This window comes from Balaenoptera borealis, assembly GCF_965194805.1.
Source record: "Balaenoptera borealis genome assembly, chromosome: 12".
Classification (NCBI taxonomy): Eukaryota; Metazoa; Chordata; class Mammalia; order Artiodactyla; family Balaenopteridae; genus Balaenoptera; species Balaenoptera borealis.
Window position 1 is genome coordinate 66,559,220 of NC_138869.1, and position 16,142 is coordinate 66,575,361.

At 36.5% G+C, this 16,142-nt stretch overlaps 1 protein-coding gene across 3 annotated transcripts in view; it reads left to right on the forward strand.

The window, feature by feature from the left end:
• The window catches only part of HMGCLL1 (3-hydroxy-3-methylglutaryl-CoA lyase like 1), a 143,269-nt gene that overhangs the window by 103,122 nt on the left and 24,005 nt on the right, over positions 1 to 16,142 (forward strand). The gene's annotated exons all lie outside the window — the stretch shown is intronic.

Here is a 16,142-nt window from a genome sequence, read left to right on the forward strand (position 1 = left end):
ATAACATTCAAAAACATGCAAAACCAATCCATAGTGATAGATGTTAAGATGGGAATGAGATAATGTGGGAGGGACATGAGAGGGACGTCCTGTGTTGGTAATATTCTCTTTTTTGATGTGGGTGGTGTTTTCACTTTGTGAAGTCATTCATTGTTCTGTATACTTATAATTTGTGCTCTTCTTTATATGCATGTTATACTTAAAGAGTTTCTTTAAGAAAGAAAGAGAAAGAAAGAAAGAAAGAAAGAAGGAAAGAAAGAAAAGAAGAAAGAAAGAAAGTAGCAGGAAAACAGTCAAAGGACCGTTATACATAAAAGGGAACACAAATGCCACGTATCCATAAAATATATTTAACCTTGTTATTAATTTAAAAAAATGCAAATTAAAATACATGATTCCACTTTATGCTGTTATATCAGCAAAAATTTAAATGTCAGACAATATCGAGTGTTGGAAAAGATGTGGATTTACAGAAAATCTCACATACTGCTGGTAAGAATATGTGGTTATACAACCACTTTTGAACAAGTTTGGCTCTTTATAGTAATTTTGAGTATGTGCATACTGTGATCCAGTAGTTCATTCCTTGGCATATACTTAGAAAATCTCTTGTAGATGTACAGCAGAAGACATGACAAGACAGTTTGTAGCAAAATTGTTCATAATTGTAAAAACTGAATCAGTTCCAATTTCCACCTCAAATTACTTGGAAGTATTCTGTGATAAGTAATATCTAGAGCTCTGTGTGATCACGTAATTGATCTCCAAAACTTAATAACGCATGAACAAAAGCAAATTATTGAAGAATATATAAAGTAATATTCCGGATATGTAAAGTTTAAAATCAGACAAAATTAGCAATCATAGTACAGTGTTACACTATAAAAAAAAACAAAATAATGATTTGAAGAATTTTCTGTGAGGGAGTGGGCGGTGGGAGACATGCTAACAAGGAGAGCTAACGGGGATTCACAATTATTGGTGATGCTATATTTCTTAAACTGTGTGATAAGTAGAAGTATGTTTTATTTTATTATGTTTTAAACTGTCTACACGTTTTACATCAACAATAACAGAAATGCTTACCGTTCCCCCTCCCTGTGTCCTCAAGTCCATTCTCTACATCTGCGTCTTTATTCCTGTCTGGCCTCTAGGTTCTTCAGAACCCTTTTTTTTTTTTTTAGATTCCATATATATGTGTTAGCATACAGGATTTGTTTTTCTCTTTATGAGTTACTTCACTCTGTATGACAGACTCTAGGTCCATCCACCTCACTACAAATAACTCAATTTAGTTTCTTTTTATGGCTGAGTAATATTCCATTGTATATATGTGGCAAAGTGAGAGCATAGCATTGACATATATACACTACCAAATGTAAAATAGATAGCTAGTGGGAAGCAGCTGCATAGCACAGGGAGATCAGCTCAGTGCTTTGTGACCATCTAGAGGGGTGGGATAGGGAGGGTGGGAGGGAGACACAAGAGGGAGGAGATATGGGGATATATGTATACGTATATCTGATTCACTTTGCTATACAGCAGAAACTAACACAACATTGTAAGCAATTATAGTCCAATAAAGATGTTTAAAAAATAAATAAATGAAATAAAATAAAATGTCCCCCCCAACACACACACACAAAACAATAACAGAAATGAGAAGTGAAAGAAAAAAAATATGTCAGTATAACCACATTTGGATTTTTGACCATGATTTTCTGAACCAAAGCTATCAATTAAAATAAAAAACATTATTTTACAGTTATTTTAGAAAGTGTTCATCTGATATCTTTCAGCCTATGGTCAACACAGTGGAGCGACCAATAGGGTAAATCACCAGGGCTTGTTTACACAACAAAAAATGTGGCTGGTAAAATATTCTCTACTGATGTTTCTGAAACCAGAGACCAGAAGCATACAGTGGAAATGAGACCCTTTACTTTTCTTGAGCCAACACAAACAACAATTACAGCTCCATGTGAGAAAGGTTGTAAGAAAAATTGCTGGGTTTCAGAGGTTCAACCAAGTCAGCAGATTTCTGTAATTGTGGCAGATTGGACCCCAGAAACTTTACAGTCTTCAGCAAAGAATGGCTTTTAGATGTTAAGCTGATCCCTGATAAAACAACCCCGGGGTCATGAGAAGGCTGCTCTGCCAATTTTGTTTCACTGTGGGACCCACTGACATCTGGCTTAGCTGCGGAAGCTGGAAAACTTCTTTAAAATTCTCTTGACAGTAAAAATGGACATGTGGAAAACATTCTAATCTGTTAATCTTTGGTGCTCCTGAAAAGGGACATTTGGCTTCATACTTCATGATGATAAATATGAAACCTCCAGATCAAGTTGTAAATAACTTAATGGCATTAGAATAAAGAATAGAATTTTCATTTCCCACATGAGCCAAAAGATGGATATCCACCTGCATCAAGCCCATGGCTTAAGAAGCCTCCTGGATTCTGTGTTTACACTTGGGCTTTGTAATTTGTCCCCTTCTACATGTGTTCCATTTGGCTGGTGAAAATTAGTGAACAGTAGCAAGTCATTCTTCTTCTTGTCCTCTCCCTCCCCTCTCCACTCTCTCTCCCCTTTGCCTCTGCTCACTCACTCTCCTGCCTGATCAAGAACTCCCTCTTTTCTTCCCTCCCTCCCATTACATTAAGTATTTCAAATAATCAAGGAAATAAAACAAAATAACTATTTTCACATATATATTTGCGTGTTATCAATAAGTGACTTTTAGGGTCACTGTATAAATGTCTGGCTTCAAGGTCAGTGGAGGGTAGAAGCTGCCTCGATCTTGTTGTGTGCATGAGCCATATAGAACAGCAGTACAGTGTAGCCACGACTTGGACTGGTTTTTCCTCCCTTTAGCTTCCATGATGGTTTGGGCTGCCTACCACTCCCCACTTCACCTAGCACATTTCCTTACTTTGAACTGCTATTTGAAGGTTTTTTATTTGTTTTTTTAACTGTCTTTTGTCTTTTTTTTTCCCAGTTTTTTACTTTCATTAAATCCCTCTTTTCAGCATTAATATATTTTTTTTCCAGTGACAAAAATTATCCTAAAAGACTGGATTGAAACTCATAAAATGAATTAGTGAATAAAGGAAATACGGACAACTACATATAGTTCTACAGAATTCCCCACTAAATCCATGCTACTCAAGAGGTTTGCTCTCCCTGTTTTCAAACATCTGGTGTGGTCTTTCATTAAAATAAATCTGCAAATACATAAATGAATTCATTAATTAATTTAAAGTAATAAAGCACAGCTATTGCTTCTAAGCCAACTCATAGTTTTTTTTCTGGTTGGTATGGTATGGTATCTTCACCCCTGAATGGGAGAGAGGAGCATACAAGTTGCAAGCAGGGCCTCTGGAGTCTAAGGTCTAGGTTCCAATGTTGACTTGGGAAAATTACTTTATTTTCCTATGCCCCATGTTTTCTCATCTGTAAATTTGGGGTATTCATAGTATTTATTTGTGAGGATTAAATGGATGTAGGTCTCCAGTAGGCACTGGAAATGTTAGCTTTTCTCAACTTTCCTATTGGCTCCATTCCTCAGCTAACAGTCAGCTTCGCCTTCATACCAGAATCGGGAACATCACTCAAGAATTCCAGCTTTCTACTGGAAACTTGGCTTCTTCTCTCAACTCTGAGTCTAAAATTTAGATGGGTATTTAAGTGAGTGTGGCAATATTTCATTATGAAAGAACTTTTCAGTAGTCCTTGAAGGAATTCATCCAACATTTATTGAGTACCTTCTATAGGGTACTGTTCTTTGTTAGGGGCTAGACTTGACTGGTTGTTTTGTTACTTTGTTGTGGGTATATGTGTGTGTGCGTGTGTCTGTGAGATGAGTTTGGGTCATTCATTTTCAAATAATCCCCAAGTCATGAAGCTGGAATCCATTGTTACTTTATCAAGTACATTGTTAGACATAAGAACTTGTATTCTGCTTAGTCTTCTGTGACTCCATGGTACCCTTAATCATCAAAGTAGATCCAAACCCCTGGCAGGCTGCCCTCGGCCTGCCACCCCAGCCTCATCTCTAGTCCTGCTCCTCTTCATTCCCAAGATCCTAAACTGGAGAATGTATATTCAATACAATCTCTATCAAGATTCCAGTGGCATTTTTCACAGAAATATAAAAAAATAATAATCTAAAATTTCTATGGAACCACCAAAGACCCCAATGGCCAAAGCAATCCTGAGAAAGAACAAAGCTGGAGGCTTCATGCTTCCTGATTTCAAACTATACTATAAAGGTATAGTAATCAAAATAGCATGATACTGGCATAAAAATAGACACATAGACCAATGGAACAGAACTGAGCGTCCAGAAGTATACCGTCACGTATACTGTCAACTAACATTTGATATGGGAGCCAAGAGTACTTAATGGAGAAAAGATAGTTTCTTAAATAAATCATGTTAGGAAAACAGGATAACCACATGCAGAAGAATGAAATTGGACCCCTATTTATACCACTCACAAAAGGTAACTTGAAATGGATTAAACTCTTAAACATAGTACCTGAAACCATAAAACTGCTAGAAGAAAACATAGGGAAAATACTCCTTCACATTGGTCTTGGCAGTGATTTCCTGGGTATGACACCAAAAGCACAAGCTACAAAAGCAAAAATAAATAAGTGGGACTACATCAACCAAAAATCTTCTACAGAGCAAAAGAAATAACAAAATGAAAAGACAATATGGAATGGTAGAAAATATTTGTAAATCATCTAGTTGATATGGGATTAATATCCAATATATGTAAAGAAGTCACACAACTCAATAGCAAAAAACAAAGCAACTCAATTTAAAAAAAGAGCAAAGGACCTAAATAGAATTTTTTTTTGCCAAAGAAGGGGCTGTACCTCACTAATCATCATGAAAATGCAAATTAAAACTATAGTAAGGTATAACTTCACACCTTTTAGAATGACTGTCATCAAAAAGACAAGATATAACAAGTGTTGGAGAAGATGCAGAGAAAAGGGAACCCTTGTGCTCCGTTGGCAGGACTGTAAATTTGTGCAGCCCATATGGAAAACAGTATGGAGGACTCTCAAAAAAATTAAAAATGGAACTACTATATAATCTAGCAAGAGATTGGTTGTACATTTGAGGGAAATGAAATCACTATCTCAAAGAGAATCCTGCACCCCTACAATTGCATGTTTATTGTAGCAATATTCACAATAGTCAAGATATGGATAGGACTTGGCTCTTTCACTGCAGGGAGCCCCGATTCAATCCCTGGTCGGAGAACTAAGATCTCACAAACTGGGCATGTGGCCAAAAAAAAAGATATGGAAACAACCTAAGTGTCCATCAACAGCTGATAGTATGCATGTGTATGTGTGTTTGTATATGTGTAAATGGAATACTATTTAGCCATGAGAAAGATGAAAATCCTGCCATTTTTGACAACTTGGATGAACCTTGAGAGCATTATGCTAAGTGAGATAAGTCAGAGAAAGATAAATATTGTATGATGTTACTTAATTGTGGAATCTAGAAAAGACAAACTCTGAGAAACGGAGTAGAATGATGGTTACCAGGGGCTGGGGGGTAGAGGAAATTGGGAGTATTGGTCAAAGGGTACAAACTTCCAGTTACAAGATTAACAAGTTCTGGGAATCATTACACAGCATGGTGATTATAGTTAATAATACTGTATTATATACTTGAAAGTTGCTAATTGTGTAGATCTTAAATGTTCTCAACACAATGGCAATTGTATGATGGGATAGAGATATTAGCTACTGCTGTGGTGGTATTCATTTTGCAATATATAAATGTATCAAGTCAACACATTGTACACCTTACACATATACAATGTTACATGTCAATTATATGTCAAAAAAGCTAGAAAAGAAAAAGAAAGAAAACAGAAGAGCAAAAAGCAAAAAAAGTAAACATGAAATATTTTAGAACAAGATAGGAGAAGCTGCCTTATCAAGTTTTTAGCAGGAAAGACTTCTTTATGATAAAGCAGATTCTAGCCAGAGTCCTAGGCAGGTTCACAAGGCCTGGGATTATGCTCAAAACTTTATTCTAAGAAGATGTGGTATATATATATATATATACACATACATACCATATATATATATATATATATATATACATACATACCATATATATATATATATATATATATATACATACATACCATATATATATATATATATATATATATATATATATATATACACATACACACAATGGAATTACTCAGCCATAAAAAAGAATGAAATAATGCCCTTTGCAGCAACATGGATGGACCTAGAGATTATCATACTAAGTGAAGTAAGTCAGACAGAGAAAGACAAATACCATATGATATCACTTATATGTGGAATCTAAAAAAAATGATATGAATGATCTTATTTACAAAATATGTATAGACTCATAGACATAGAAAACAAACTTATGGTTACCAAAGGGGACAACAGGAGGGGAGTAGGGATAAATTAGGAGTCTGGGATTAACAGATACATACTACTATATATAAAACAGATAAACAGGGACCTACTGTATAGCACAGGGAACTATACTCAGTATCTTGTAATAACTTATAATGGAAAGGAATCTGAGAAAGAACTTAACTGAATCACTGAATCACATCCCTGTACACTTGAAACTAACACAACATTGTAAATTAACCATACCTTAATTTTTTTAAAAAGTAACTTTATTCTAGAAGGCTAGCAAGTAGGAGAGGGTAGGGGAAGACCTGGGCTCTCAGTGTCAAAGCCCTCACTCTGGTAGGGATTTGGTTTTACCTATGGAGATCCACACAAGAAAATTTAGCTTTATTGTTAATCCCGACCAGGTTGTTAATCTGAATGCATTTTTGTTACAATCAGAACTGAACATCAGGCTCATCTATTGCCATATGATTTGTTTCTGTTTGGAGAACTTTGTTTTAGGTAATATCTATTAAAAATATACTTTAGGTGGTTTTCCATGTGGGTGCATAGAGGCCTGACAGTAGAAATGTTTTCTTGAAAACTCAAAAAGTCATGAAAAGTTACATTAGTCAGTATTATGGCTACAGAATAAGACTTTTACATCTTTCATTTTGTCCTTTTTTATTTGAATTCTACCTGCAACTAGGAGTCTAATTTTTTTCTCTAATAATCTTGTGAGTTTTTTATAACCAGTATATAATCTTTATGAAAATGTAATGGCATAGATTAATTATGTTTTAGTTGATACCACACATTAGCAAGTTAGGAGAATTGATATCTCTTGAAATTTAATGTTAATATTGTTCAGTCGTCTCTAGAAATGTGTATCTTGAGAAAAATTTCAATTTTAGGTAATTGTACAAGAGCCTTATTACAATATCATATTTAAATTTTAAAGTATATAAAAGAGTGAGGCATAAACAAGCTAAAATCAAATGACATGAGACATTTTAGTCTAAAGCCTTGTGTGGTTCCTGATTTCCACCTGTTTCGTATTCTCTCTCTCTCTCTCTTTTTTTTTTTTTAATGATCCTGTACATACAGAGTACCACCCTGGAGGTGAGACTCACAACATTCCAAAGAGCTTGGAAATATTTTATCCTGAAAGTATATCCCATATGTTCTGGCAGGAAAGCAGGAGTAGAAAAATGAACAGCTCAATCAGAAACAGGACAAAACACAAAGCTTACTTTCTTTCAGTGATGATTCCATCTGGAGAGGTGCCTAGGAGCATTTAGGGGAAAAAAAGTAAATATTTTGTTTGAGATACCTGAAAGTCTGCAGTTGCACAAATGTTTCAGTCCAAAAATTTTTATGCTTCTGTTGTTATATTTTAAAATACTTGTAGCAGAATATATTTTATTGTCTTACAGGAGCGCTTTGAAAATGTGTATATTCTAGCATAATGTTTCCGGAATTTTCTCCTTAGTAGAGAGTTCTAAAGTAAGGAAACTAAGGCATATGTGTAAATAACTTAAATTATGATTTATAGCATCCCTTTTTCATTTGCTTTAAAATAGCTACACAGTTTTTCACATGGCAAGGACCACTTTTCCCACATGTCCTTTCTCTCCTCAGGCAAAGATTGTATGGACTCAACACCCCAAACCTAGCATAATTGGTGAATTTTGACCACACGTATTGTTCCAGTTGGGAAGAGATTCTTTGTATTTTCCATGAACAATTTTGTTCATAAACATTGTTTTTAACTGTGATGGAGTCAACGTTATGTCTACACATTCTGCACTTCACCCCTCCTGAGAAGCCTGTGGGCTGAAACCTACAGCAGCAATAGGAGGTGTAGAAAACTGACACCTCCCAGGTGTGCCCACCATGGGGAAAGTGTGCACAGTCAGCTCTATCTCAGGTGGTCAAAATAATCCGGAGACCAAAATAATCCTGAGGCCATTTTATAGCAGTTTATCCAAGCACAGATAAAGATGGCCGGCATTTTCATTGATCATTTGCATGCTCGAGTTTACATCAATTTAAAGAATTTATAAGATTCTATGGGCACAACATTGTAGATTATATTTCGAAACTTAAATCTCTAGATGAAATTAAAATGATAATTGTTACTTCAGACAGGGGTTGAAGGCGGATATGTGAGAGAGAGGAGGGCTCTGGAGGTCAAGGGGTGGGAAGGAGGAAGCTATGATGTGGTATAATTGAAAAAGAGAGCAACACACAGATTCAAGAGGTGAGTACACGTGGTCAGGACAGGAAGAAAGGACATGATTTTGTATATGATTGCAAAAAATAAATGTGGGAGTTTTGAGGAAGGCAAGGTCCCAGGACAACAGATTTCAGCATTTGAGACAGGAAATAATTTATATTTTAGAAAAGCAAGCATAGAAAAAAATGGTCTTTTTTTATCACACCTTTTTAAAATTTATAAGGTATTTTCATAGAGTCTTCCTTTTGACAGAAGTTAGCATGAGGATACGCTGAAGAACCCAGAATCACATGTATGTATGGCATATCTGATGGGACCAAAAGATTGTCTTGATTTTCTGTGTTGGTCATTCATATGGATTGCAATGAATCATCCAAGCTTCTACTCTATTAGTAAATGGCCAGCCCAAATTTTATATATATATAATATATGTATATAACATATATATATATATATATATATATATATTATTTTTGAAACAGAGAAAGTTTATTGGAGGGCCGTGCAAGGAAAACAGGTGGTTCATGCTCAAAAGATCTGAACTCCCCACAAATTATATTCTTTTTTAATTTCTTCACTATTTAACTTCCCTATCTAAAGTTACAAATATTATCGTTCAATTATTAATATGTTTTAGAGCTAAGAATTTTGGAAAAACCATAGTGGCCAACTTTTTATTGACTATTTTGAGTACTTCAGTTTATTTAAGGCCATATAGTCCAATCAAATGCACCCACATTTAAAATATAAACTCTTTGTAGAATACCAAAATAAGTCAGTTTTCAGTAAGTGAATTTACTAGTCAAAGTAACATGTAGGAAAAACTTAGTTCTATTCATGTTCTGAATATTCTACCGAACCCTCACTATATTTCAAAATTTACAAATCTTCTCATAGTTGGTTTGAGCACCCCTCCAGGATTAATTAGTAGGCATCAAAACACTAGCTAAACCTTTTTGATAGCAGTAGTCTTTGGTAGACATAATATTGTTTATCTGGAGAATTACAATATGATTTACCTTTCTTATTTCATTTTTTTGAAACTTTTGAAATACTATTGCATGTGTCACTCACAGTTGGAGATTTTGGAAGGCAGAGGGATGCCTTCCACATGTTTCTTCTTTCATTCTCCAAAAAAATTTACCCTCTCAAAAAACAAATCTTTACTGCCTTAAAGAATGTCTAGATGACTAAAATATAGTGGGTCATTATTCTTTAGGATGTTTACACTGCTTGCCAACAAAACACCACAGAATAGATTCTACAAATTAGGTTATATATATATATATATTTAATATTCAGGGCACAGAGTTAAATGATTTTGGTTCCAAACCCTGTAGCAGCACGATAAGGGCAGCAAAAGTCTTAATAAAACACATTAAGTTGTTTCTCATGAGAAGCTATTACATCTTATGTTTTACATGTCTCAGAAATTTCCTACTTTACTTGGTCAGCTAAATCTTTAAATGTTGCTATGTTGTAATAATAAATAAGGCATCAACATTAAAACTTACCTTCATATTAAATTTCAGAAATTGCTGAGTTAAAAAAGACTGACATAAAAATGTTTAGGTACATGGGCTACAGAGCTCACAAGTAACAACAGAAAGTTTTTCCTCCTTTGAATAAGGGTGATAATGAAGTGAATTCAGTATATTTCTTTAAGAAAAGCATTCTGCCCTTGGATCAGATCAATATACACAATTTCGAGTGTGTCTTTTTTGTGAATTTTTTTCTAGCAAAAGGATACAATGTTTTCTTCAGATTCCTAGAGGAATCCATGACTTATGAAATATTTAGAATTGTGACTTAGGAGAAGAGGCTTTTCTTTGTATTATTGAGAGGCATGAATATTTATAGCACAATAAACATTCTATTCTCTTTATGTTAAACATGCATTTTAACTGTCATATATTTTATCAAGAGAATAATCTATCAGAAGCACAAAATATATTCCTTTAATCAACATTTATAGACTGCCTGCCTATCATATGCAAACCAGTGCTGCAGATGTGTGATGTTTGGCAAGTGTAAATATTAGCACCTTGAGTGTCATCTTGTTAAAACTTTATAGGGAGCTTTTAAGCATCTCTCATTTCCTTTGCAATTAGGAGAGTAGACTTGAACTCTGTTCTAGGTCCTATTTTTTTTTTTTTTTTGAGAATATTTTTATAGACTCTAAAAGTAAGACTTTGAAGGGAATTCCTTTAGCAGCTCACTTTGCAGATGTGGAAAGTGAGGTCTAAAGAAGTAAAGGGACTTTTCTAAAGTCAAATATCCAGTTACTGAAGAATTGAAAACAAAATCAGAGGCCATCTTTGTTACTGAAAGCAAGTTATTGTATGCCTGACTCACAGGGAGTCCAAACAAACCAAAACGTCAGAGTTTGGAGCAGAGAAAGGTTTATTGCAGGGCCATGCAAGGAGATGGGTGGCTCCTGCCTAAAACAAACAAAACAAAACAAAAAACTCCTCAAAGGGTTTCAGCAAAGCATTTTTAAAGGCCAGGTGAGGGAGAAGTGTGGTTAGTTGTTGCAAACTTCTTGGTGCTGGAATCCTTTGTTCTTGCAGCTGTCCACATAGGTCAGGTCACAATGTTCCTGCAAACCTCCAACAAGACAAATATTTTTCCCTGTTCTGCAACTTTTTATCTCTATATGAATGGACTCTTAAAAGTCAGAGCCCTGAGAACAGGCTATCCTGTATGTTTCAGGCTATAGGCAACATTCTTTTACATAAGGTGCAGAGCCAGCATGACTAAGCACAGGCCACAAAGCACAAGGGTTAAAGTACAAGAAACAGATCTAATATGGAGCCAGATTTGTTCTTCCCTTATTACAATTTCATAGGGTTCCATCAAACCTTGTCTGGTTTTGAATCATGTTTATAAATATGTGGTTGGTGAAAGGGACAGAAACTTGAATAAAATTGGACTTAAGTGTTTTCTATGAATTTCAGTTGTCTGGCATTTGTCTGTGATAAAGTGAAAATGAATTATTTGTATACATGCATGATTCAGTTTAGAGTTAAATACCAACTTGAAAATAGTAATTTTGGTTTTATATATATTGAAGTAAATAGCTAGCACTTTTTTGCATAGATAACTATATTGTACTGTGCTTTTTTTTGTGTAAGGTTTTGGATTTCTCTCATCCTTAGTGAGATATGATGCCTGGAAGCGTTCCTCCTTGTACAGCCTCTAATACAGCTGTGTCTTAGAGAAACACGCATGCGTCTGTGAGATGGCTCACAAACTTTGATATAAATCCCTCCTAGACATGTGAGATGATGTGAGTAATTGATACAAGATTAGGTACTGGCCTGGAATACTGAGCAAGAACAGACATACTTCTTTTAAGAAATGCAATAGTACTTACAGATGTCCTGTAGACACTAGCCATAATGAAAGTGAAAATTTCTAAATTAAACAATTGTTGTGTGGTGTAGCTGAAACACACACACACACATAGATAGCTAATATAGATATGCCTATCTCTACATATATTTATATATAGCTATCTTAAATGTATTTAATACTGTAGCAGACTGAAATTTTAAAAGAATATATATGGATATATATATTCTTATATATAGAAGACATACATACATCATAATGCTATCTTACAAATCCATTCTATCAAGCATCTAGAGTTATTTATAATACCACATCTTACTTTTATTTGTGTCCCCCATGATGAGTTGTCCATAGAAATCACTTAATAAATATGTTTTAATAAATAGTGACTGATTTGGGATACTTCTCCCAGACTGTGCTACACACAGGGGGGATCCAGCGTTATGTCAGGGCTAATGTTAAACATCAGCAAACAGGAGACTGTTATTAATGAGTTTAGTCACTGGCGTTGCTTTTAGTTGTTTTTTAAGGACTGCTTCCCAAGCCCCATACTCTGTAGAATCATCCTACTCCTCAAGGCCAAGTTCAGATGTCATTTCCTCCATGAAACCTGCTCTGATTAACCCAGCCTGAGATAATTTCCTTCCTCCTTGAACTCATACAATTTTTTCCTAATTGACCTAAATTAGTATTTCTCACAGTCTCCCTTTTATTTTAAGTATTCACCTATACATCATGTCTTTTCTACTAGATTGTAAGTGTTTTCAGTCAGACTGTATCTTACATATATTGGCACACTAAGCCTTTTGAGAGTAAATAATTAGTGAATAGTGGCTGATTGCCTGATTTATTCTTTGACTTACATAAAACTGAATGTGCTTCTAAGCGCTATATCCTTCCATAGTAATTTTGACAGCAGAGGAGGCCTCCCTGTAAAATTAGAACTTGTGCAACTAGTAGATATTTATGAAATTCATATAGTCCAATGAGAAACTCAAATCTCCTGTAATCAATACAGGAAACTTTTGTTCAAGTAAACATATTTTATTTGACAAGAAAGCATTAAAATGACCCCAATGGGGCTTCCCTTGTGGCGCAGCGCTTAAGAATCCGCCTGCCACTGCAGGTGACACGAGTTCGATCCCTGGTCCGGGAAGATCCCACATGCCGTGGAGCAGCTAAGCCTGAGTGCCACAACTACTGAGCCTGCTCTCTGTAGCCCATGAGCCACAACTACTGAAGCCCGCGTGCCTAGAGCCCGTGCTCCATTACAAGAGAAGCCACCTCAATGAGAAGCCCGCACACCACAACGAAGAGTAGCCCCCGCTCGCCGCAACTAGAGAAAGCCCGTGCACAGCAACAAAGACGCAACGCAGCCAAAAATAAATAAATCAATAAAATTAAGAAAAAAAAAATGACCCCAATGAATTTGTCAATTACTTCATATGAGCTTTGGCTCAGAACATGCTCCCTTGTCAGTTGTGGTTTATTAATTCAACACATTGTGGCCTGTCAAACAGCCGAGTGTTTTGAGATAAGAAAGTTCAATGCACAAAGATATTTTCTATTCTATTCCTATCATTGAAAAAATGCTGATGGGGCTCCAAACGGACACACTGATTATACTGACCAGATGGAAGATCAGTCCACACCATCTGGCCCTGCCACGTGTCTGCTGTTATGTTTTCACGTTGCCTCCCTGGGTCCCTCTATTCTAGTCCTAATGGTCCCCTCCTACTCTCTAAACATACCCAGCAACCTCCCTGTTCAAGACATCTGTTCCGACCTTGTTTATTTTTCATTAAACACTATAACACTATAACACTATTATTTCCAATAAATTCTTAGTTCACTTTCCTGCTTCATGCAGGTTTCAGTTCAAATACCTCTTAGCAGAACAGTGTTCGTGGAAAGAATGACTGAAACGAGCATCTCTGCCCTTGCTTTCCTGCATTCTTCTTGTTGTTTGACCATCACAGGTGGTTTCCTTCTCCACCACACAGCTGGCTCCACGAGAGCCCAGATTTTGTAGGTGTTATTTTCCATTACTGTATACCTGGCACCCAGAAAAATGTAGGAACTCAGTAAATATCTGTTCAGTGATAGAGTGAGCGGTTGTCACTACCAAGCATTAAATCATGTTTTAAATCCCCTGAAAACAAAGACAAAAAGAGATGCATGAGAGCTTAACACTCATTAAACTTCTTATGGTATTGAACTTTAAATGGAAGATGTTGAATGGCTTCTAAAAAAAGGTATCTAGAGACTATTTATTATTTGGTCTGCTCACAACCACATCTCCCTTTGTCTAGGAAACTATCCCCTCATCACTCCAACCACGGGGTTCTTTGGGAGGGCCTAGAAATCACAGCATTTCCACCCACACCCTCCTCCCCTCCTGGGTGTGCACCAGCTTCAGTAACTGGTCCAGGGATGGAAATGTGACTCAAGGAAGGTCAGTAAATTTTCCTTTCCCAAGAATTTTCTGGCTGGAGCTCATGAAAAAGTGCTCACTTTTCTTATATTAGACCCTGTAACTTTTGGCATAGTAGACATGAAAGAATATAGCCAACACAGTGAGAAAAGAAATGAGGGGTGAGGAGAGAGACAGAGATAGGGACAGAGAGATACAGAGAGAAAGAAGGAGAAGGAGAGAGAAAGGGGAAAGAAAAGGGAAGGGAAGGGAAGGGAAGGAAGGAAAGGGAAGGGGAGAGAGGAAGGAAGAAAAATAGTGTTGGAGTCCTTGGTCTAGTTTTTCCCAAGATCAGCTCCACCAAACTCTTTCCACTTAAATGAACCCAAAAATGTTCCCTCTTTTTTTCCCTCAAATATTTCAACCTAGTCACCCTGATTAATACATGATACAATATAGTAAAATTAGGGGACAATATCTTCAGCAGGTGTTTTTAGAATAAATGTGGGGAAAGACATCTATTTTTTTTAATGTTTTATACTGAATGTCAATAAAAGACAAGAGAATAACCTTAAAATGGGATTCAGGGAAGCTATCTCTGCAGCAGTCTGAGCTAATGAGATCCAGGTATCTGTCTTTCTGGTGAACTAGATTGACATAAAGATAGAACTGAAATACTTAGGAAAGGATGGACGTCTATTTCTTAAGGTGTCTTAATATTCTCTCAGTATGCCTCTGACAAAAGCTAGGTAGAAGCAAATTCATGATTAAACTCCATGAAAGGGATGCCAGAATTTGTCAAGGTCCAGCCAGAAAGCTGGCTACATATAAGCAATGGAATATAGAGAATTGGTTATACGGGCAATGGGAGAATGCTACAATTGAACAGCAGTGAGGTACCCCGGAGATAAGCAGGGCCTGGATTAGGGCAGGGCAAGCCAGGCACCTAGGATACAAAATTTAGGAGGCATTCATGTTCAGGTGCTGACTTTGTTCTGCCCAACCCTGAGAGTAAATGTCTCCTAAAATCTTGCTCCCTGGGTGCCTCACTTCTAAGGAAGCACTCCTGAGATTAGCAACAGCAAGGGGACCACCACTGGCACCGCACTGAGGCTCCCAGGATGGATGGACAAAGGAAGAGGACAGTGTTACTGGAGCTCATCATCCAGAGTCACCAGGAGGGAGTTGGAACCATGGTCATCAGGGGCCTTTGGAGCCACAGAGGTAACACCTGAAGCAGTCAGAGAAGGGGCGCTATTCTTCTCCATCCAGTGGAGCTTTCTGTTTGAACCCAGCAGGAGTCCAGCAGACATGGGAGCTTGGGGATGCAACCTGAAGGGATCAGTCCCCTGTGATAAGATGCACAACAGGGACGGACAAGTAAGACCTCTGGGAGCAAACAGCTTGACTGTCACAAGGCTGTGTCCTTTGGAGAACAGAGGTGCAGATGGCACCTTTCTTATTCTGTTGGGAAAGCTGAGAAGCCTAACTTGTATTCTTGCCCAGAGAAGATATTTGGCCAATCTGTTTTTTTTTTTTTTTTTCATGATTGATATTTGGTATATTTTCCTGCATATCTCATAAGTGATTTTTTTTTTCTCTGAATGTTATCTTGCCAGTGAGGGAAATAACTTTTGAATTGGACTCAGATCTCAAGATTTCCATCTGCTTTTCTACTTTCATTCTTAATGAAGGGTGGCATTGAATTTTAG